Source organism: Gallinula chloropus, assembly GCF_964237585.1.
Source record: "Gallinula chloropus genome assembly, contig: HAP1_SCAFFOLD_94, whole genome shotgun sequence".
Taxonomy (NCBI): Eukaryota; Metazoa; Chordata; class Aves; order Gruiformes; family Rallidae; genus Gallinula; species Gallinula chloropus.
Window position 1 is genome coordinate 297,067 of NW_028168154.1, and position 23,159 is coordinate 320,225.

At 48.5% G+C, this 23,159-nt stretch overlaps 1 long non-coding RNA gene across 1 annotated transcript; it reads left to right on the top strand.

Moving 5' to 3' along the window:
- The first annotated feature begins 3,662 nt into the window (after positions 1-3,662).
- On the top strand, positions 3,663-22,425 carry LOC311204754. The gene is made up of 3 exons (XR_014618110.1): positions 3,663-3,708; positions 8,684-8,819; positions 22,319-22,425. It is a non-coding gene; the product is annotated as an uncharacterized lncRNA (long non-coding RNA).
- The last annotated feature ends 734 nt before the right edge of the window (positions 22,426-23,159 follow it).

The window sequence follows — 23,159 nt, forward strand, 5'->3', positions numbered from 1 at the left end:
TGTTTAATATCTCCAGTTTTGGTTGAATCTGGGTTTGAGTTCCTATTTTAATCAGGTCTGATTTAGGTTCTCGGTTCAAATAACTAAAAGTGATGAGCATGAATCTTGTTGTCCTATTACCTCCTCAGCTCCTTGCTTGCAGTGAATACAATGTTCTTTTAAAAACTCGTGTTTAATTACTGCATTTAGAGAGCAGGACTGGACAAGGGGTGGGTGGGTGATCCGCTGTCATTCAAAGTTTGAATTTTTGAAGATGAACCCTTCTCCTCCCCTTCTGAGGAAGATTTTGGAAGTACTTCAGGAGGCTCAGAGGGTTGCCAGTTAATTCCTTTACTGGTAGAAATCAGGGAGTCTTAGTGCATCGCTCTGTTGTGTTGTGAGTTTGTTTGGAGGGGTTTTTTAATTAAAAACAAAAAAAAAGCCCAATAAGAGAAGACCATCTGTTCTTCAAAACTCTTTCCCTTAAACTAACCGCCGTGGTCACCCTCGAATGCTATCGTATCTTCAGTGACACGGAGTTCTGCCTTGCCAATCTGTTGTTTAAAATTTCTCATCAACTTCCTGAAGTCGCATCAGTCAAAGCTGACAACAAGTTGCACATTTCCAGCTCCTCTCACCCAAGAACGCGAGACCGCGGCTGGCCCAGGAGGTCTCTCTCCTTCTTCACAGACCTTGGGTTTGCTTCTGTTACATGAAACATACTTCAGCAGCTTCCATCCCTCTAAACTTCCAGGGTGGGGTTTTGTTTTTTTTTTACTTTCTTGCTTGTTTTCTGGTTTTAATATCTATTTTTAAACTGAGAGGAGCAGAGGATGCTTAATTCCCCTTTCAGCAAACTGGTTATCCTGTATTTTGAGAGAAAAAAACTTGAAAACTTGATTTCCCCCTTTTTCTGCATAGGAATCTTCTCCTCAAATCTGTCTTTAAAATCGTTCATTTATCTTTTCCTTCTGCCTCCAATCACTGTTTTTTGGGCCCCTCCAATTCCCAGTTCAAAGGAAAGCAACAATTATTTTGCTTCAAGCTCACCCAGGCTTTTAGATGAGGAATTTATCAGTTTTTCATTGCCAGCCTGCTCTGGAGCAAGCAGTTTATTTCCCCAGTCCTATAACAGAGCTGTTGGCTTCTCCCAGCCTTTGCAGGTGGGTGAACCAGCACGGTGGGGGGACAGCAGACATCATCCCTCAGCAAAGCTCCCACAGCTCCCTTTCAGAAACTGCCCTTGGGATGCATCCAGGCTTCCACAGGGCTTTTAGAAGGTCTCAGGACCTTTAAAAAGGTGTTTGAAGAGGAGGGGGGTGGAGTTGGATGGAGGGTGAGGGGGTGAGGAGGGGATGCTTGCTGATTGATTTTTATAAATGGTATTCTCAGGAGGTTGGAACACATCACAACCAAAAGACCAGGGGATCACATAGGACCCAAGCGTGCGAGAGAAGATGCTAAAATGACTGTTGGTACCTGACTGTGCTCACGGTGGGAAAAGGAGGTGTGTGCATCCAGGAGACCTGGCTTAGGAACATGGTCGCCTTTGGCATCTGATAACTGATGGGGGAGCAGACGGGCGCTTTACGTGAGCCCAACCGCCCCACGCACCCTCTGTGCAGGGTAAGTGCTCTCCTCGTTTAGCCATCCCTCTCCCTGCGATCCCAGCTGCAGGTAGGTGAGCCCGGGGACTCAACGCCGGGACCAGGGACCCCTCAGCTGATGACATGAAGAGGTCGCAGCAGCCTTCCAGCACTGCCATGCCGAGCTTTGTCTTGGCAGAAGCACAGCAAGTCCAGCCTGGGCACTTCAGCCTGCATCAGACGGTGTAAAGCGAGGAAAATATGCCGACTGCTACAAATGCAGTCGCGAGCATCACCTCTGCAAGCTGGCGGTGGCGGCGGAACACGGTCGCCTCCCGACTCTGCATCCCCAAGCAGGCGTGGGTATAAATAAATAGGGGCTGTGCGGGTACCTCAGATGTCTGCTAATGCACACGTCGTGCTTGTGTCTGCCTTCAAGAGAGACAGAGAAATGGCTAAATTGACAGCACAAACATCTTCTCATAGCGTAAGTGATGTTGGTAAGCGGGCAGACTTTTCTTCCTTCACCTCAGGAAATGGGGAAGAGTTGTCTCCGCCGATACCATCTCCAATTTTTTTCTCTCAGGAGAAAGATCTCACTGAAAATAACCTATTTGTCTCTGATTAGATTTCAGCTTTATTTTATTTCATTTTTTTAAAGCCTCAGACCTCTTAAACCTACAGGCCAGCTGTGAAATATGCACTCATTTCTTCTGTCAAGACACTGCAGAGCCCTCCCTTATATTACCCACCCACAATTCACCCTGGATACTCCCCGGTTTATTACATTTGTGATTTCTTTTTAATCCAAACCTTAAATCAGCAATTTCAAGATCGTTGCCTTCCTAAAACAGTCTCTACAAGCCGTTTGGCTAGAATAAGCTAATTTTTTTTTTACATTTTCTTAATACACTGAAAGTATTTTGGAGGTGCTGCATTTAACAGGCTGGACCCAAAGGTGTGAAAAATCATGGAAAAAACCACCTGTCTGATCACTTGGTGCTCCTGGCAAAGAAAAATCTCGATTGTAACTTCATGGCATGGCTTTTCTTCTGGACTGGACGTGGTTTCTGTGTCTTTCTAAGCCCTCATCTGATGGGTCCCATCCTTTTCACGCCGAAGCCAATGTCAAATCCCATTTAATTCATCGGGATCCAGCTGTTAAGAGTCTTTATAGGGAAGAAACACAAAACCCAGTGTGTTTTATAAGGGCTTTTAGACTGCTCACCTCCTGCCTCTGCAATCAAGGACCCCCCCAAAAATCCTCTTCGCTTCTGCAGTCCCCTTGTGCCCTCCCTTCCTGGAAACATCCCTTTTAAAAAAAAAAAAATGGGGAAATGGTATTTTACTTTATTTTGATTGTGTTTTTGGATGCAGACGTGATGCTGCACAGGAGAATGGATGGGCAGCGGTGTGTTTGCCTTCCTGTGGAGCCAGGGGTCCGTGGGGAAAGAAGGAGCGCTTTGCAAGCTGCGTGTTCTGCGCTGCGCGGTTGCCGTGCACGGTCGTGGGGGGGTTACAGGGTCCCACCGGGCGAAATTCGGTGCCCCACAAGGACACCCCAGTTTTAGAGACACATCGCGAGGGGTCGGTGGTCGCCTCTCGCCCGGCCCCAGATGAGCCTGGGTCCCGCACTGCTCTGAGCGGCTCTCCCGGGGACGGACGCTGGGGTTGCCGGGAAGGGGGGGGGGGATCGGCAGCAGCACCCCGAGGTACTGCGCACCCCAAGGGGGTACCCCCGGGTCTTTAGCCCACCGACGGCCTCAGGCTCCCGGCGGGGTAGGGTGTCCAAGCAGTCCCCCCAGCCCCTCTCGCAACCCCGCACCCGGCAGTCGGTGCCGCCAGGGGAGGGGAGCGGAAGGGAAAGGAGCTGGTGCCCCGCTGCCCGCTCCCCCCGCCGCTCCCCGCGCTGCCCCCGCCCCGCGGCGCCCCGACGGCCCCCTCCCGCCGCGTGCCCCGAGGGGGCGGTCCCGCGTGCCCGCACAGGTGCCGGCGATTGGGTGGAATATGCAAATGCGGCGCTGACGTCAGGCGGCTCCGGCCCAGAGAGCAGAAATAGGGCCGGCCCGGCCCGCGCCGCGTCCTCGGCCGCCGCCGCTCCCGTCCCGGGCAGCCGCGCCCCGCCGCCCCGCTTCCCTCCCAGGTGAGTGCCGCGGGGGAGCGCCCCGCAGCGGCTTTGCGCACCGCCCTGCCCCGCGAGGTTCCCGCGCCCTGCGGAGCGACGCCGTCCCCGCCCGGGCTGAGGGGGAGAGAGCCCGCGGGCGCCGCGCCTCTCGCCGCTGCTGCCGTCCGCTCCGCGGGGCGCGCTCGCTCGGGGCTAGGCAGCCCTCCGGATGCTGCCGCCGCCCTCCGCGGACCCCCCGCCTGGGCGCGGTAACAGGTGGGAGCCGCCGGCGGGGTGGGACGGGCTCGGAGGGTTGTTACCCCCTCCCCAGCCCCGCGTTCCGGAGCGCGGAGAGCGAGCGGTGGAAGTGCCGCCCGCGGGGCAGACGCGGCTCCTTCCCCCCTGGTTCCTCCCGGCTCCGGGTTCCTCCCGTGCCGCGGCTTCGGGGCCGTCGGCGGGGGCCGGGGGCGCGTCCCGCCGCGGTTGCGAAGGGAGCCGGCGCTTCCCCCCGCGGCCCCCGGGTGGCGCCGTGGTGCCGGCGGCCATCCCCGCGGAGCGCCCCGACGGGCCCCGCCGCCTCCGGCCCCGCTGCCCGCGGCCGGGCGCTTCCCGGGGCGGGCGCCGGTAACGAGCGAGGTAGGAGCCCCCCCGCTTCCCCACCCGAGCCCCGGGCGACCTTTCTAGCCTCCGCCCGCAGCCCGCGGGGTTGAGCTTGCGGCAGGAGCGATGGTTTTCTAGGAGCTCCTGGGCTTCCTCCCCAACTTCTCCGAAACGCTCCTGGGTGGTGGGGATAACCGGCTGTGCGCTGGGCTGGCGGTGGGACGGGTGGTCCGGGGCTCCCCCGAGCGTAACCTCGGAGTAAGCCCGTGGCTGGGCGTTGCTCCAGTGTCGCGGAGGCAGCCTCGGAAGCAAAGGTTGGAGCCTCTTGTGTGTGAGGTCCAGGAGTTCCTTGGCAGTGCTACATCCCCGCTGGGGTGATGATGCTCCCCGGATTTTTTCTGGGAAGCACGGAAACGCCTTGGGGGATTTACAGACTAAATATTGGTACCTGTGTGTTTGCCCAAATGAGATGCCTGGTCTGTACCTAAACATCGGAGCTCGTTCCAGTGAGTTCTCAATGCATGAAAACTTGAAGTATTTATCTGAGATGCTGTAGGAACGGTTATTTGCCTTTGTTAAGCATTGCTAAAAGGTTATCTTAGAACGGATTTCCCCCTTAATTTTGTAGCTTAATTTTGTAGCACTCAACAAGGGATTATGGACCTAGAAATTATTTTTCAGGCAATAGAAATGCTGTTTAGATAAGGCTGAAGCAACTGGGATAGTTGATGGCAGAGGAACTGAGGACAGGATTCTTATCTGGTGATAACAGAGCCAGTTTATATGGAGGTAATGCTTTGGTCCTTTTGCTGTAGCAACACTATAACTTCAGGTGATTAAGTTCAACCTCCTCCTTCCTAATGTGAAGCCCGTTGGAAATTATTAGAAGTGATTGCGAACTATTAATTTCTCAATGCTAAAGAAATAAGCTGCAGTTTAAATAGCCCTGAAACCAAAACTGGTAACTGTTGGGGTTTTTTGGGCAAATGCTTTAATCTTATTACAGTCACAGTAATTGAATTCTTAAAGCATCCGTGTTGTGGAGGAGAAAGTTGTGGGATCTCTGCGGCAGTCTGGCTGTTCAGCTGCTTCCCCTGCATGGCACATAGTACTTCAAACAATCTGTGTTGTCCTCCATGGAAAGGGCTGGTGTCATTAGTTGGCTTTGTTTCTCAAGGTGACCCTTTTTGCTTGAGCAGCTCTAAAACCTGTGCCCTACAACCTGTGCTTGTGTCTTTGGCTCGCTGCTTGTCCTCTTCATTGCGAGGTGCTGCACCAGTTTCCCTGCTTGCTGAGACTCCCTGGCTGTGTGTCGGTGCCTGGGCTCAGGATGGGGTTGTGTTCTGTGGCTGCTGTTGTCACAGCAGCACTTGTGTGTTCAAGTGAGCTGTTGTCTGAGCTTCTTCCAGTGGCATCGCAGTGCTTGTGGCAGTGCCCCTTTGGCAAGGCAGTGCCAGCTGCAAGGGAGCTGTGATGCTGGAGGAAGAAACTGCATCCTTTAAGGTAAACTTTTTCAGGCTTTGTTTAGTACCTGCCTTAATATCGGGGCCGTCTTAGCTTGGAAATAGGCTGTTTTGCTTCTAGTGTCTGCATTGCAATTGCTGATTTCTGCCTTACAGGGTAGATCAGACTGTCTCTGCTCACAGGTGCTGCTGAGCCCAGGTGTGAGATAGATGCCCCCCCTCCACCCTCAGCTCTTGGGAATCTTCTAGTGTTTAGCCACAAATGCTGCTCACCTTTTTTCTATTTGAGTAAATTGCTTGTTCCATGCAGCCATTTCTCTGTGTGAGCTGTGGTTTATCTAGCTGGTGGTGTCTGTACAGGCTCATGTCGTATGAATCTGCCCCTTGCTCAAGTGAGGGAAGGAGGCCGGTAGTGACACTTGTCTGAGTTTACGCTGGTAGTGCAGATCTGTTCAGTGACTTCGAATTGTATTTGTTGACTTTGGGGAACTTTGGACCCCAATCCAGTTGCCTTGTTGCGTGGTGCAGCTGTAGACTGGATTCTGCAAGGAGCCTTCCGCTTACCTCAGGGTGAAGCGATGCTGAGCTGTGGTGTAGGGTGCCAAGTAATGTGAAAGTGCTGTACGGCTTCAGAGTCAACCCTCACTCGATATTTATGGTGCATATTTGTTGCTTGCTTTAGGCTATTTGGATATATGATGTGTATTAGTGTGTCCTCCTCTTATTATGAGTGAGAGCAATTAGTGTACTGTCAGTCAGTATGCAATAAAAATAAGTGATTTCTAAACTGACTGGAGAAAGATGCTCTACAAATTCCATTTATAACACGACTGTAGTTTGTAGCAGGTGGAGGCTGCCCTTTCAGCTTCATCACTGTTGTAGGCATCCTAATCCAAACACTGTCGTGCTTCCCAGTGGTTCCTTATTTACTGAATATACATCAAACTAGCCAGTCCCCTGATTTGCTCTAGGATGGTAATTTCAAGCAGCATATGAGTCAGAGGTCTCCAGAACTGTGAAGTGAAGTAGTTGTGTTTGCAGGGATGGCATCAGCTGAGCATACAAAATACCTCTATAAAAACTGTGGGAAAGAGGATTGCTGTGCAGGAGCGATTCATAATGTAACAATGTACTTGTCGCTTATTGATATAGTGACTTTGGCTTATTAAACATTTATCTGTAGCCCCGGTAACATCACATCTGAGGCTTCTAATTGGAATTTAGAAAGCCTAATAAATGTTGATTTCATCCTGAGTGCTCTCAATTCAGGGTGTTTACATTAGCAAGGAGAAGTGATGCTTGAGCTGCCCGGTGTGTGGTGGCTGTAGGCTCTGTGCTCTCCCGTTGACAGCGGGTTTTTGGGCAGATCAAATGGCCAAGCCCAAGTCAGCGCTGGTGTAAATGGTCGTGGCTCCAGAATTAATAGTGATGCACCAAGGCTTGGATACACCCTGCAGCAAATACGTGGTGTGGGAATGCTGCTAAATGAGTCCTGTCAAGGCAAGGTATGTCATGGTGACTTGATTCAGCAGGGCTTAGTTGTGCCCTTAGCAGGTACCTCGCCTTGTTAATGTGTGTTGTTCAGCCGGAGCAGCAGGCTGTCACTTGCATGCTATAGAAATGCCATCGCTTGCCTCATTAAGTGGCCATTATGCTTCGTTATAGGTCTGCCATAGCATCCTCTGCAGCTGCTGTGAAAGGTCAGCACTTCCCTCAGCTGCCATGGAAATGGTGCCAGGCCTGGAGATGCCTTTGGTATTTTCAATGTGAGCAGTAATGACACGATCTGCTTGTCCGGTTCCCCCCAAAAGTTGGGATGAAGTATGGAGCTTGCCAGGCTGAGCTGCCAGGGCATCAGTGCGGGGCCATGCGTGTGTGCAACGCGTGGTAGCTCAGCCTGACTGGTGTCCAAGTAACTGCACTCTGTTTTCTTCCACATTAATTAAAAAACCCCATGTGAGACAAGAACTTCTGCTCCAGGTGGTTGCTCTTGTGGTAGCAGGTCCTCACTGGCATCTTGCTGGTCTCCTGCAGCATTGTCCTCTGAACCTGAGGAGAATGATGATATTTCTGCCACGCTGCAGAAACTGGGCTGGCCTGAAGGTCTGAGGGTATGGGTGTGTGTCCTGGACCGTGAGTGACGTGGTGCTGGTGGGTTGTCCAGAGATGGGACCAAGTCACTTGCTGGGTTCTGCAGTACCATCGTGTTGTGCTTGATGTGGTTTGGTTTTGCCTGTGGTAGTGTGACTGGAAGAGTTGGTCAAGAACCTATCTGAGTTTTGGAGTTTTAGAAAGCAGGCATTTGTTATCGCAGCACTGGGTGTGCAGGGTATCACTCTAACCTAATGTGTGTACCTTCACTTGGGAGAGAAAAAGCTTGTATCATCCCAGTACATGCATTTTAATTTCATTTCCTGGAACTAATAATATTTACATATTCATTACATGAGTGCCTTCGGGTCTCTGAGGGCCTCCTGTGAGGGTCTGTGGTGGTCTCTGTTCTTTGACTGTCCTTTTCCATAAACCTTGCTTTCCTTTAAGCATGCATGGGGTGGGTTAATCCCAGTGGCTTTTTTTCTTCATTACCTAGTTTGGCCTCATTTCTTGCTAGTGTATCTGCATCCTTCTGCCCGGGCTGTGAAATCCTGTCCATGGTTGTGTTCTCACTGAAGGCTCCTTGCATTCTTCCTTAGTTCCCAATTCATGATGTTTCTCCTCCAGTGTCTGGTCACCACACGAGCTGTTTCACAGCAATAGCTCATAAATACACAGATGGGTGTGAAAAGGGAACATAGGGGTTTTGCTGGGTGTTTGTGGGGGCTGCAGTGTCCCATCAGCACTGACCTGGTGTGGAGAGGCACCGTCAGCCGAAGCTTCTGCCATGCTGTTGTATCTGAGCTGGGTTTTGGTGTGAGATGATTGCTTTACGACTGTTCTCTTGTTTTCAACAGGTGTGAAATGATGAAATCAAGAAGCTTTTGGTTGTCTTTAGTATTGCTTGGGGTTTTCCCGTCGGTCACCAGGGGATGGATGGACGCAGACAGGAGCAGGAGGCTGTATTCGGATGCGGGGAGGCTGCATCAAGAGGTACTGTACACCGGCTGCTGCAGCAGCTGCGACTCCTGTGTGTGTGTGTGCGTGCTCTGTTGGGGTCTCCACACCACAGAAAACAAGTGAGGGCTTATCCATGTGTGCTTGTTTTAAACACTTGGTGGGGTGGTCAGTGAAGAAACAGTGAGGCAGAAGCTCTCGCGCTTTGTGTGCTGACATCCTTCTGGGAGTGAGGTGGGGGAGCTGGCTGCTGGGGAGATGCTGTCTCTGCCCTGAAGGACCTAGTGGTATGCTCTGTCCTGGGGCTGCTGGGGCCAGTGAAACTGTTTAATGAGCAAACTTTGCCCTGGCTTTTAGTTTGGGTTGCTGGACTTTGCTGGACTTCTGGTTGGAATGGGGGGGGGGGCGGGGTGGGGGGGGTGGGGAAGAAAAAAGTATTCCTTAAAGGAAGAGTGAGTTCTGAGGGAACCATCAAAGTTACTGCTCAGAGTGTTTCCCTCCTGATATTCTGACATCAAATCCCTGTGAAGGACAAAGCAATTGGAAAGGGACCAAGGGAGAAGGGTGGCTGCAGTAAGGGATGAAGATCTTGAGGTGCCCTCTCCAGTGGGATCATGCCAGGTTCAACAGGAAGGTGGGACTCCTGTGTTTGTGTGGGGCAGCGATGGGCTCTGCAGTGCTTGGTCCCTGGGCTTGTAGGAGTGGAGAAGCAGCTCAGGTTGTTGGTGCTGGAGGTGACAGTGTTGGCTTTTGTTGTGGTGATGAGGATGGCACAGGTCCCAGCATGGTGGGTGCCTTCCTGCCCCAGCGCTGGCAGCACAGTGTGGGTAAGCTCAGACCTTCACGTGTCCAAGCCATGCGGATAAGGCCATAAAGATCTAGAAAAGTGATTCTTCATGGGAAGAAAATGATGAATGCTGAAACAATTTTAGTTATTTAATTAGCTCCTGATTAGTATGGGCTTGCTAAACAATTGCTTCAATGCCTGGAAGTGGGAGGTGGTGGGGGAGGCAAGGAGACTTCGGTTATTGTTTTAACTGCCACTGCTTGGAACACTTGGTTACCAGCAGAGACATCAGTCAGTGCCAGGCTAACGATGAGCCTTGATGGATTCATGCTGCAATTGGATCTGTTTAAGCCTCAGGACTTCTGTTCTGGTTAGAGAATCCCGTTTCTCCCAGTCACATCCCATCTACAAATACTGCTGTTGTGTGTGTCATTTCAATAAAGCCATTTAAGCCAATTAAAAAGCTGCTTTTTCCTGCTTAGCAGGACTTGAAACATCATTTTGGTGGAATTGGAGATTCTGAGGTCTGTCTTGGGTGTATTTTTTCCTTGAGGTATCCATCTTCTGTTCTGTCAAAGTGAAGAGAACCAGTTCCCTTCCACACTGCCACTGCTTTGTTGCTGTCTGTACTTGGGTAGCACGTGGCTGTTAAACATGCTTTGGGATTGTCTCAGCTCACTTTTGCTTTTCTATTAAAAATACTCAAATATTTTGCAGACTTCTGCAGTGAAAATTTCTTTCATTCTTCATTAAAATGTGTTAGTTTTGATTTTTCTGGAAAGTTACTCTGAGGAATTAAATTCATTACTCAGATGATTTACTTTAACATAAACTGTAGAGCTATTACGCTGCTTGAAAGATGTTAATTCCCTTGATTTTCCTCTAAAAACCCATGAAGTTCTTGTACCAATTACTTGATCTTGCTTGAGGTGAAAGGATCTGAGCAAGGAATATATTTGTTCTGATTTGCCCAGAATTTAACATTTTTAATGTGCAGAGAGCACAGTTGAAGTCACTTGAAGGGATGTAAGTTATAATGCAGGGCTTTTCTTGAAAAAAAAAAAAAACCTGTACAGAAAGCTTTTTCCACAAGGTGTTTGTACAGTGTGGGACTGAGCACTAAGATGAATCGGGGAGCCCTGAACTTAGCTCTCGGGTAGGTCAGTGACATTGAGAGAAAGGTGGTTTTCTCTCAAAAGGTGTTTATTTTCTCTTTCAGACCATAATTTAACCCTGATACCTTCTGAATAATAAAAATTGCCTGAAATCCTTTTCTAGTGATCACAGAATCACAGAACTGTAGGGGTTGGAAGGTTCCTCCAGAGCCCGTGGGGTCCAACCCCCTGCCAAAGCAGGGTCCCTAGGACAGGGCACACAGGTCGGTGTCCAGACAGGGCTAGAATCTCTCCAGAGAAGGAGATTCCACACCCCCTGGGCAGCCTGTCCCAGGGCTCCCTCGCCCTCACTGGGAAGAAGTTCTTCCCCAGATTGGGGTGGAACTCCCTGTGCTGCAACTTGAGGCCATTGCCCCTTGTCCTGTCCCCACAGACACTGAGAAGGGGCTGCCCATGTCCCCCTGTGTCCCACCCTTCAGCTATTGATACCCATTGATCAGATCCCCTCTCAGGCTTCTTTTCTCCAGGCTGAACAGCCTCAGCTCACTCAGCCTTTCCTCACAGGGGAGATGCTCCAGGCCCTTCATCTCTGTAGCCTCCTCTGGACTCTCTCCAGGAGATCCCTGTCTTTTTTTATCCCAGGGAGCTCAGAACTGGACACAACACTCCAGGTGGGGCCTGACCAGGGCAGAGTAGAGGGGGAGGATCCCCTCCTTTGACCTACTGGCCACACTCCTTTTGATGCCCCCCAGGATCCCATTGGCCCTGTTAGCCACCAGGACACACTGTTGGCTCATGGGCAGCTTGTCATCCACCAGGACCCCCAGTGATGTTGGACTTTGCTCAGTTTGGAGATCCTTATTCAGGAGAAGTATTTGTAAGTTACTGAATTGGTGCTTTGATTAATAAGTAATTTCATTAATATGCTGTTAAACCATTGAATCACAAACAGAAAAGCTCCTAGCAATTTGTTAAAATCACTTAAAAATATGTAAAGGGTTAATTTCCAGGTCAAATAATTTGAAGTGTGCTCTGATCTAAAATTCCTATGAGTTTCATCAAAGCAAATCTTGGGGATGGGTCACTGACCTTCACTAATACTTGCTCTGATCTACGGAGGAACAAGTTTACTGAATCAAAAACATTGCTTAATTTATGTTTGGATTGCTAAATTGATTTCTTCATGGTCTGTGGTAGAATGATTGCAGTTGTGCTCTGCATTTGTAAAGGAAAAGTAAGTCTTGGGGCCAAAGACTGGGATATAGAGCCCTGCTGCATGAGGAATTGACTCTAACACAGCAGGGATGTGTGTTTTTGGATACTCAGCCTTCTGTGTCTCAAACTGTTTGGGGGGGGGGGGGGCTGTTCCTGGGAAGAGGTAATAAGCAGTCTGAGACTCCATAGGAGTAGAATGGGCTAAACCAGGACACCTAGTTTAAAAAAGGGCTGATGTTAGTATTTATTGGAAAAGCCTTAATTTACCTGATCTGTATTAATTTTGGAGAACACTGCTGTCACCTGTGTTGTGAAATTTCTCTTCCCCTCTTCGGAGGTGCTGGAAAGCTCTTGAAGCCCTTGGTTGCTGCATGTGGACCTCTGTGGAGTGAAGTGGTGCAGCTTCCCAGGGTTGATCCATCATGGGACTAAATCTGGTGGAGTTGGAGGAGTATGGGCCAAAATATCTAAGAGGGAGCTCACTGCTGTAGGGAGGTATTTTTGGAGGGGCTTTGCATCTGCTTTCAAGGCTGCTTCCATGCTCAGGGTGGATGCTGTAGGGGTGACCACTTCTCGTGGACAGCTCTGTGCTGGCTTGGAAGGGCTCTGAGTTACCTGTGCAGCACCAGGTGATGTAACCTGGAGTCACAGCTCCTTTCATGAAAGGAGCTTTCAAATGTGGCTCTGTGAGCTGCTGCCATTGTTGGTGGCTGATAGGACCTTCTGGTGCGAGCATGGCAGCAGAGATATGGATAGCCTGGGTCTGAAGTAACCCTGGAGCTACACCTCCAGGAGAACTTGGCCAGGCAATCCTGATGGAAAGCCAGAGGTACTGCTCCCCTCAGTCCCTGTGAGGTAGCTCAGACTGATTCTTCAACCCATTGGGGCATTTTACAAAGAGCATCTTCTTAAATCCTGAAATTGGACAGCAAGCCTTTCTGCTCTTCCCTGCTTTCTGCAAGTGCAGGAGCCAAGCTGGTTTTGCTGTGATGCTTGGGGCAAGTCCCTCATCTCTTCCCAACCCTTGGTGCAGCAGAGCAGTGCTGTAAGTCTTTGTCAGCCCTTCCAGCAGCAGGGCTCCCATCTGCTGCAGGGAGCTCCACCAGCACGTCAGCACAGCTCTGTGTCTCAGAAATGAAGTTCTGTAGTCTTTTTTCCAGGGCACTGCTGGCAGGTAGCCTGGATATCCTAGCTGGATAGTGTGAGAGCAGAGAATCACCCTGTGTTGGTATGTGTATAGTTGGTTTGTGCTGAATTGCTAATGGAGATGTTGGGATGTCACTGATGGCTCCTGAGCAGTGGTGGTACAGGCTGGCAGGCTGCACAACCAGAACTGCTCTGTGCTTCTGCAGAAATCCTTAATTGCTCTCATTTGGCTTTCAGGCCACACCCAGGGCTTGCTACCCACATTCCTGATGAAGTCTTAGGAGACCCAGGTGCACAGCACCCCACGCTCCTGGGGGCTCCTCAGTGCAGAGCTCAGAGGGGTGCTCTGGGTGCTCTCACAATACCGGTGGCTCTTGCACCTCCAAGTGCTGCCAAGCTTCCTTCTTCCCCTTTGCTTTCTCCCCTCTCTGTGCTGTGAGATGTTCAAACTTCACTAATGCACCTTAAATGGCCCCTGTAAGGAGTCAGGCACAGTTGGTGTGCTGTGGGATGCCAAATTTGGACACTGACAGCACAGTCCAAGGGCAGACTAGACCAGCTGTGCCAGTATTTCAGTTCCTTGGCCATTTTTACCCATTATGTTTGTTACCTTATCTGGCTTATGTCTTAAATTATATCTGCAACCCCAGAGCATCACGTGTAGTTACACCCACGCTTGGGTTTGTGCTCATGAATGCAGCAAATGTGCATTTAAGTACTGTAACGCTCTTACTGGCATTTGGAAGGTACTGGCTGTGTAGGGTATCTGTTGTTTTTGGTTTAGTCACTGCTTGTGTGGCACCTGATGGCTTAAAACCTCCCAAGTAATAAATGTCACCTTAACCTTTGCTGTGACCGTGCTCACTGGGTCCTACCAGCCTGTCTGTGCCATCCTGCACAGGCCAAAGCAGCCTTCTGGAGTCCACTCAGCCTCAGCTCTGCTTGTCCAAGAGTCTCAATTACTGATGAAATTTCTAATTACCTTCAGATTGGCAAATGGTGCTTCACTTAATGGTGATCTTCAGCTGCAGTGGTGGTTATTCCAGGTGGCTGGGGAGTGACGGGGATGATTTTGGGCTCCTTCTCCCACTGATGTTGTATTTCCCAGTCTGACACACTACAAAGTTGTGCAAAACTGCAGAGGGTTTTGATAAAAGCTTTCCCTTATAATTCAGATCAGTGTAATTTCAAAGCATGAGCTTGGAATAAGGCAGACACAGTGTATCACTTTTATATGCAGTTGAAGATCTAATATCCTGGCATTATTTTAAGAGTTGTTAGTAATATATTCTCTGCCATGTGTGTGCTCCTCCAGCTTGTGAGGCAGCTTGGAGAAAGGAAGGGAAGAATGAAATTTGAATTAAAATCAACTGGACTACAGCCTGCTCCTGTTTTAAACATTGAGGGTAAAGGGACAGAACACCTAGATTTATTCTGTATCACTTTGTGTACTGATAAATTCACTCCTTGTTACACCCCCATTTATGCGGTATATCTAACAGGCTGTAATTGCTGTCTGTAGACTGTTTTAAATCTTAACTAATGTATTATTTGTGTGGAGATGAGAAGCTTTTCATAGTCTTTGGATGCACGTGTTGGGGTCCTTCCTCTGCATCCCCAAACCCCTTCCCCCTGTACCTAGAGGGTTTAGTAAATGCTGTATCTTGTGGGACAGTCCCCCAGGGGTGGGGTGGTCAGTAAATGCTGCATCTTAGGAGATGCTCTTGCCTGAAGTACTAGGATATCTGGAGGTTGGGTACTTGGAAGCTGGCAGGTACCATGTGCTTGATTATCAGGGTAAAAGTGGAACAGTTCTAGTTTGTATAGATGGTTCTGGTTTGATAGTGAGTGGCAGGGACTGTCGGGAGGCCTCTAGAGCACGGCTTCAAGATGAAGTTGATTCAGAGGAATCAACTATTTAAAGGGGCAGATGCTGGCAGGACAAGGGGATGGAGTGGAGCTGGAGGAGGGAAGGGTGAGATGAGATATTGGGCGAAGCTCTTTACAGAGAGCGTGGTGAGGGGCTGGACAAGCTGCCCAGAGAAGGGGTCGGTGCCCCATCCCTGGGGGTGTTCAAGGCCAGGTTGGATGGGGCCCTGGGCAACCTTGTGTAGCTCCAGGCCTGGAGGTTGGTGTCCCTGCCTGTGGCAGGGGGTTGGAGCTCTGTGACCCTTGGGGTCCCTTCCAAGCCAGACCAGTCTGGGATTCTATGAAACCCTCCTGTATGTGGTCTCTTAAAGGAGGTCAGACTGGTATTTTTTAAACCTCTGGTAAGATGCAGTGTGTTACCTCTTGGTGTCCTGCACTGCCCAGCCTGCTGTGGGTTATCCCCTCCTAGCTGAGCAGGACCACCAGCTGCTGCAGGGATGTCCTCCTCCAAAGCAGTGCCCTGGGTACTGATGACCCTGAATTTTTGTGCCAGAGCTGGTGTTGGATGCTGTCCCTAGGGAGCTGAGGGACTGTGGGTTTGGGATGCTCAGCTCTGCCTTGACCAATCTGACCCCAGGAATCCAATTTCTGTAAGTTTTTCTCCTGTCACAGTTGAGCAACTGTGAGTAAATGCTGGTGTGTTCCTGGAGGAGAGAATGAGACCAGAGTGAAACATCTTGCAAGTAAAGAAACTAAGGGAATTTTAACTTGGCTGTGAATGGCAGAGGATTATGCTGTCTGATATTCTGTACAGATGCTACTTAATGTTAGAAGACTAAATATTGACTTTTTTCACCAATATAGCATATTTTCCCTTCCAGAAAGGCTCAGGCAGTAGCTTATAAAGGAAGACAAGTCTGCTTAAAGTCCTTTCTACCATCATGCAGAAGGATTCTCAGCTTCTTAGATCAGAAAGGGTACATCGGTAAATCTGGGGTTTCTGAAATGGGCATCCCCTGAGCTTCCCTGTGACAGCGCGGAAATTTATGGAGCTATACCTGGGTTTCTCATCTAAAGTCCAGAAATAGTAATGAGTAAAATCAGAGATGCAGCAATTATCTCAATTAGCTACCGTATGGGTGAGCAGATGATGCTGTGTGATGTGAGACATCAGAGCTGCTCTCAATGTTTATACCAGACAGGACAAATCTAAACTGCTTTCCTCTAAACAGTAGCACATGATTTGTATTTTTTCCTTGTGCCTGGCTCAAACAAAAAATAAAGTGGATGTTCTCTGCCTCATTAGCATCTTTTTTGAAAATAAACTGTGTTTGTGGTTGTAAACAGAAAATCCTGATTCCCCAACTAAGCTGCATATTAGTCATAGCCACTGCAGTGCTACTGCCTGTGTGTGGAGGCTCTCCTAGCCCTGCATGGGGTGTCAGTGAGATTTTCTTGACCCCTCACTTGAGATAAGGAAGAACACCCTTTGAAGGGGGGAAGGGAAATCCCTGTGATGCTAATCTATTAATAGGAACAGCCATTTCTTTATTAATTTGCTAAATGAGCCCAGGCTGTCTATTTGGAAGGTACAGAAGTTAGGCTGGTCCTGAGAGCAGGTCCCTGGGGACTTGGTGTGTGCAGAGGTAACATCTAATTTAAGTGATAGAGCTGGTGTGAGCCCAGCCACATGTTCTGAGTTTGATTTATCCCCTTGCAGTCTCCTCCCCAAAGTGCTGGCGAATGGCTGTGCTGTACTCTGGCAATACAGGGAACTTGTGGGTCTGGAATCTGTCACCAGTTCACCTGCATCTCTCCCATCTGCCACTTTGGTTGGGTTTTGGTGAAGCTCCCTGTGTTGGCCTTTGCTTCTGGGCATAGAGAAGGGCTCCTTTGGATTTAAACACCTTGGTGTTAAAGGGCTGGATACAGAACTGGATGTGATGTTATCTTACTGCTCGCTGTACGTGAGGCTGGTACCTGGTTGGTACCTGACTTGGTGGCATGTGTTAAGCATCATCCTCGTGGGCTCAGACTAAGAGGAGGATGAGTGTACAGCTGCAAATCCTTGTAAACATTGGGCTGCAAGTGGAGGAAGTTGGGGAGAGAAAGAGGGGCTACAAGGAGATGCTGTGAAGATTTGCTCCTTAAAATAGTACATTGAGCTGTTGCTCAGCGATTCCTGCTTGGGATGTGCCTCTGTCTGGAGTCCAAAACCTCATCCTCTGGCTGTAGTCAAAGGAGAACTAGGTAAAAACAGCAGGCAGGTTCTTGGCTTTCCAGATTTCAAGCCTAATTGTGACTGTTTAATTATTAACAATGCTCTTCTGGTTATAGTGCAGGAAATCACATGTGGGGACAAAAGGATAAGCAGCCCTTACAGAAAACCCAGGAAAGGGACCTTTTCCCCTCCCTATTGGTACATTGTCCATGTGCATTACAGAGTCACAGAATCATAGGGGTTGAAAGGGACCTCCAGAGCTCATGGGGTCCAACCCCCTGCCAAAGCAGGGTCCCTAGGACAGGTCACACAGGTTGGTGTCCAGATGGGGCTGGAATCTCTCCAGAGAAGGAGACTCCACACCCCCTGGGCAGCCTATATTGTGTGCCCATTGCAAGCCAAGTATAAAGTACCATGTAGTTACTGCATTGCCCAATCATGCTTGTCTCTGTGTGCCTTTCAGAGCAGTCTTTGAGGGCAGGGAGCCTTCCCCCACTCTCCACCCAATCTTGCTCTGCCTGGTCTGCAGCCCCCTGGGTCAGTGTGGGGCTGAGTGGGCACATATCTCCAACCAAGTGCCTGACAAACCATGTGTGGCTGTGACTGTCAAGTGACTGGGGTATTAGCACTAGGTTGGCATGTTTGTATACAAAAGGCTGTGTACTATGCTCTGCACCTTAGTGTCTGGTCCACAGTTGTAGGATCCAAGTTAACAGATTGCTCTTAATCATGCGTAACAGCTCCTGTTGAACGATGATGAACATCTACTGATGTAGTGTGTGCACCAAGCAATCATCAATTCTGGGCACCTAGGGATTGTTGTGAACAGGCTGTAGATGGTTAATGTTGCCTACCTAAAGGCTGGATTTTTTTTTCTGGAGTTGAGAGTTTCAAAAGCAGCTTGTTTGTGTATGTGCATCTCATTCCCAGTCGCATGGTTGTTTCAGAGAAACTCTGCCTTGTCCTGTGTTTTCCACAGACAGTCCTAGATTTGCTTTGTTCCTGAATGACCTCCCCTTGCTCATGCTGCAGTAATAATTTGGTGTAGCTGGAGCATCTGCGTGATGTTTTGCTCTGCTCATTCCTTGGCAGGAGAGGATGTGTGGATGCTATTAATAGAGATTGCCCTTGAGGTGTGGGAATAGGATTTCTACGTGACAAACAAGTCACCACAGCTTGGCACAGCAGTGTCTTGAGCTTCATAGGTTGTTATTTTCCAAATCAGAAATTAGGCCTTCAGTGCATTGCTCTTGCTGTAGTTACAAATCTAAGAGGAACAAGCATGGAGACATTCCTTGCCCACTCTATTGACTCGAGTGCAGCTTGAAAAGATCAACTGCTGACTAGCATTGGTGGGGTAAAGCTCATCTGAAGTGATGACACCAGAGAATTTAGTGTTCTTAGTGTAGTGGTGGCTCTTCTGAGTTCCCTTGGGCTTCACTTGCTAAAGGTATTAAAGAGCAGCACCCCAAAGGCTGTGCACAATGGTGCTGAATGTGACTGTCTGGTGAACTTGAGTTTACTCAGCCACAGGAGGGTTAAAGCCAAATCTTCCCTTAGCCAAGAGCGTAGAAACACCCAGGAATTTGGTGGAAACTGAAGTAAAACAAAATGTGGGAGGAAGAAAATCTCTGACTGTAAGGTATCTTGGTGGAAATGGGAACCTGAGCTTGGAAGTTCCCTTCCAGCCAGGTCAGGAGACAAGGAGTCTCTTCCAGCAGCAGATGTGCCCATGCTGTCTCTTTTCCCTGCCCTGTACAGCACACAGTCTCTTTGTGGGTGTAGAGGGCACATGTAGATGTGTGTTTATATGGATGTGTTTAAAGGCTTTATTTACACTGATGACAGACAACCTGAAAGCAGTTTTGCTGCTTGTATCCATCACCAGTGACTCTCAGAAACTCCATTTGCAGCACCATGGCTCCCAAGCACTGCACTGTATGTACTGTATAGCTCATTCCCTCCATGTAGCTGTGTTAGCTCTGCACAATGGGGTGTCCCCCCACACCCCACCGTTGGTCCTGAACAAGATCTCACTCCAGATCTCACTCTGCTCATCAATGGGGCCGTGGTTTGGCAGGAGTCAGGAGCCTGGAACACAGAGAGGCTGTTAGGGATGTGTAGGTGCTGTCTTCTGGAAGGCTGGCGTTCCCTCTTTGTAGGAGCAGAGAAGGGTTTTGATCAGAAGTGATGTTAAATGGCACAAGGTTCAGTTAGACATGCCACACGTGGCAGTGATGGGGGAGTGGGCTTTTATTTTTGGCCCTCCTAATCCAGGTAGGGTTAGTAATGGTACCTGATGACACTGTCTGCTCCTGTGCCTTACCACTGGGCTGATCTGGAGATGTGTTGTTTTTCTTTGATAGTGACACCTCTGAAGCGATGCTGGAGCAAACATACTACATTGATTTCCATGTTACAATGATGAGGCACTTCAGGCAGAGAACAGAGGGCCCTTTTGTTCTGTGTTCAATTAACTAACATTAAAAAGGAGGAAAATAGGTGCTAGAAGCCAGCCTTGACAAATAAAACCCTTGTATGGCGTTAATGATGTGCTATTTGAAGTGGTATTCATAGAGAAGCCTTAGAGAAGGAGGAATGAGGAATCTGAAACAAATTTTTTCCCTTCAAAGCCTATGATTTATGCTCTGATAAAATGAGATTTGCAGTCATTAAATGGTGTCCATGAAATAAGTCTCATTTATAACCATCTGCTCTATGGCTTCTGCAGGGAAGTACTCCTCCTCGGGCAACGCGTCGGGAACTTGAGTGTCAGTTTTATCAAAATAGTTTAGTTCTCTACCAGTAACACTATTAAAACCCCTCTGATTTTTTTTTTCTTTTACTAGAGAGCAGTTTCTTACGCTTCAAAGATGATGACTGCTCCTTTTTGGTGGAGAGATGGCCTGACTCACCATGAGCAGCACGGTGCTGTGCCTCTGGCCGGCTGTAATGTCTCTTAGGGATGTATTAGGTCATGAATGGAAAGGTCTGATGCTCGACATGCCCTCGAGAAGAAAAATTAGCATCATTCCCTCCTTTTCTGTGAGGAGAGAAATGATTTAGCTGAGGCAAACTAAGAAAAATGAGTCCTTGCTGTAGCTTTGCTTTAGAGAGGGATGGAAACCAGAGTTGTGTGTCTACCTGGAGCCTTTGTGGCTCCTCTTTAAGCTACTCTTGAGGCTACTCTAAGCCCTGCTGTGGTTGCCAGGTATTTTTCCCATTTTTATGAAACTTTTGTAGCTCTCAATGCCTTTGGTGTTTTCCCCATGGGAGGGGATGTTCTGGGGGACACACCAAGGTGATAAGTGCTGTCTTGCAGCCTGACCTCTTTTCTCCCATTGCATTTCTAACAAGCTTTTCCTCTGAATCCTGCACCTATTGTTTGGGGTCGTTTACACTCATCAGAGCTTATAATTATAAGGGGAACAGAGTAAAAGAAGGGGAAACTTTGAAGCCCAGCCTTTGTTTGTCCTGATGTCTGTGTAGCTCTTTTCATGGAAAACCAGGAGGGTGTTTAATACAACAGAGCTGACACTTGAATTTTTTTTTTTTAATAGACTGTGATTGTCTTATTTTCTTTTGATCAATGTAATAGTTGTAATTAGTTTTAGTGTTTCTAAGCTTTTGAACTGCAGAGAATTCAAACAGCTTGTTAAAGTGAGGGGACTCCAGGGGAACTTTTAAAAGGACTCTTCCCTCTTGCATAAATTACATGTACACAGGCTTAACGATAGCAGGCTGCATCTGAATTTTTTTTTATCCAGTGCCCCACCTCTCAAACTAATATTTGGAAAAGCTCTGAGAGGTCCCTGGAGTATAACTGCCTGAGCAGCTCAGAGCTTTACTGCCTAAAGAGGATAAATGCTTTGAAGTCTGTGCTAATCCTGAATGCCATTTTACATATTTCTCAAGATCTCTGAGGTAGCAGCATCCTACAGGGAATAACAACTTAGTGTTTTTATAAGCAAATACCCATTTTTGCTTTGTTTATCCCCCTCAGTTGGCTTGGAGGGTGCCAAGGAAACGGTTTCTGCTGTTCTGATCCTTCTTGGCTTTGGCAAAACATTTGGCTTTTAAGGAATAAAACCAGCTTGCTGGTCACTTGTGGGAGTGAGAAGCAGCATCTCCTGCTTACACAGCTGGTGGCTGTGGGCAAAGAAAACTGTGGCTGGAATTGAGCAGAGGTGGTCCAGGAAATGCGTGATGTGCTCTGGTCCCCTGGGCTGGAGGATTCAGTGTCTGGAGCTGGGCATCCACGCAGCTGCCTGCTCCTTAAAGGAAAATAGCAGGTTAAAGGGAAGGGGGGGGCGGGGGGGGGCTGACGGGAGGAAGGCCTAGGGCAGCTCCGGGACACGCGGTTCTTGGGGGACGGTCGGGTGCCAGGACGGCTCTGGGTGGCACGGCCTGAGCTGTGGGTTCAGTGAGAAACTGCATTGTGTATCAACAGCTTCATGTATTTTTGCTCTAAAGTCCTGTTAGCGTTGTTATATTGTATCTTTCTGTTATCTTAGTAAACTATCCTTATCCCAACCCACGGCAAACCCTGTGCCACAAGGTTTCACGCCAGGGGCAAGGCCGCTGGTGAATTGCTGACAGTCCAGGTGACTGTGCAACCCCTTTAGCCTCAGTAAACAAAGAAGTGATATTGTAGCTAAAGCACCTTAGCAGACTGATGAAACAATTCAGGCAACTTTTGAACATCCAAATATTTTCACACTGGCTTCCTTGGAATTTTCCCTGGAACCCCTTGCTTCTCAAATGCAGTTCACTCATCAATCAAACTTCCAACGTCTCAGTCTTTTCCCGCAATCAGTATTTCAACCAAGTAATGATACTGTGGTGAATGGGTTAATATTTTGTTCATTGAAACAAGGTATGAATGACAGGAAACCACTTAGCTTCTAATATTAGTTCTAATATCAGGGAGGTTGCTGACTTATATCTCGAAACCCGTCACAACATCTGCTGACACATTTCGAAATCGGTCACCACATCTTATTTTGTAAAAATAACTGTGAGGAACTATGGACCAGAGTATTTTTTATTAAGGCTTATGCTAAGCTTAATATGAAATCACTTATGCCAGCAGCTACCAAAAATGTGCAATTGCTTATGCAAGCTACCAGACACCGCTTGTCCAGGATAAGATAACCACAATTGCTTACACAAACTAAACCAGATACCGCTTGTGCAAGATAACCGCCAGATGTCCAGGAACCACAGATAGGACAAAGGAGGAAGACTTCTTACTCCGGCCTCAAAGACCACCAAGAGGCAGAAAACGACCCCCTAACAACAACTGAAGCATGCGCAGAGTACCTCCACTACTTCATGAACACGGAAGTAAAAAATATATTAAAAGGGACTGTTTGAACTGATCAGCACGGCAGTTGGCGGAGCGCAGACTCTCCTGCCGTCCAGCGCTGTCTTTGCTCATATTCTACTTGCTATAATTAATAAAATTCTAATTGGATTATGATCCATTGTAGTCTCAATTTATAACACTTTCCTTCTAGGCAGAGGCCCCATGCTTCTCCTCGCAGGGTTGCAGATGCCGTCTGATAGAATTCTGTGCACTGTTAGGAGCTGTTGCTATTTTGGTTTTGGTTTTGGTGGTGGCTGGTTTCTATTGTTGTTACAGCTCTGTACACCAATAAAGTTTAGTTTGGTTCAGTTAATCAAGAGTTTCTATATATAAATTCTTCTACAGAAAATACAATAACCCTTTTCAATTTGCAAAAGCAACATTTCCCAGCATTTTCCACAGTGCTACAAACTCTGACCAAAGCTGTGCCTACTTAGTTAGGTCACACGCTCTTGCAGGAATGTATAATAAATTACTGTTTCACTAATGTTTCTACCTCAAGTCCTTTCTTTAGGACCATTGGCATTTCTAACACATTGAAATGGAACAGTGAGTTGGAAATGCTGAATGACTGCAGCCATGGGGGTGCCAGAAAACCTGCCATCCAACTGCTTTAGGTGAGTCGGCCCTGGCCATGGGGTCTCTGGCCCTGGCC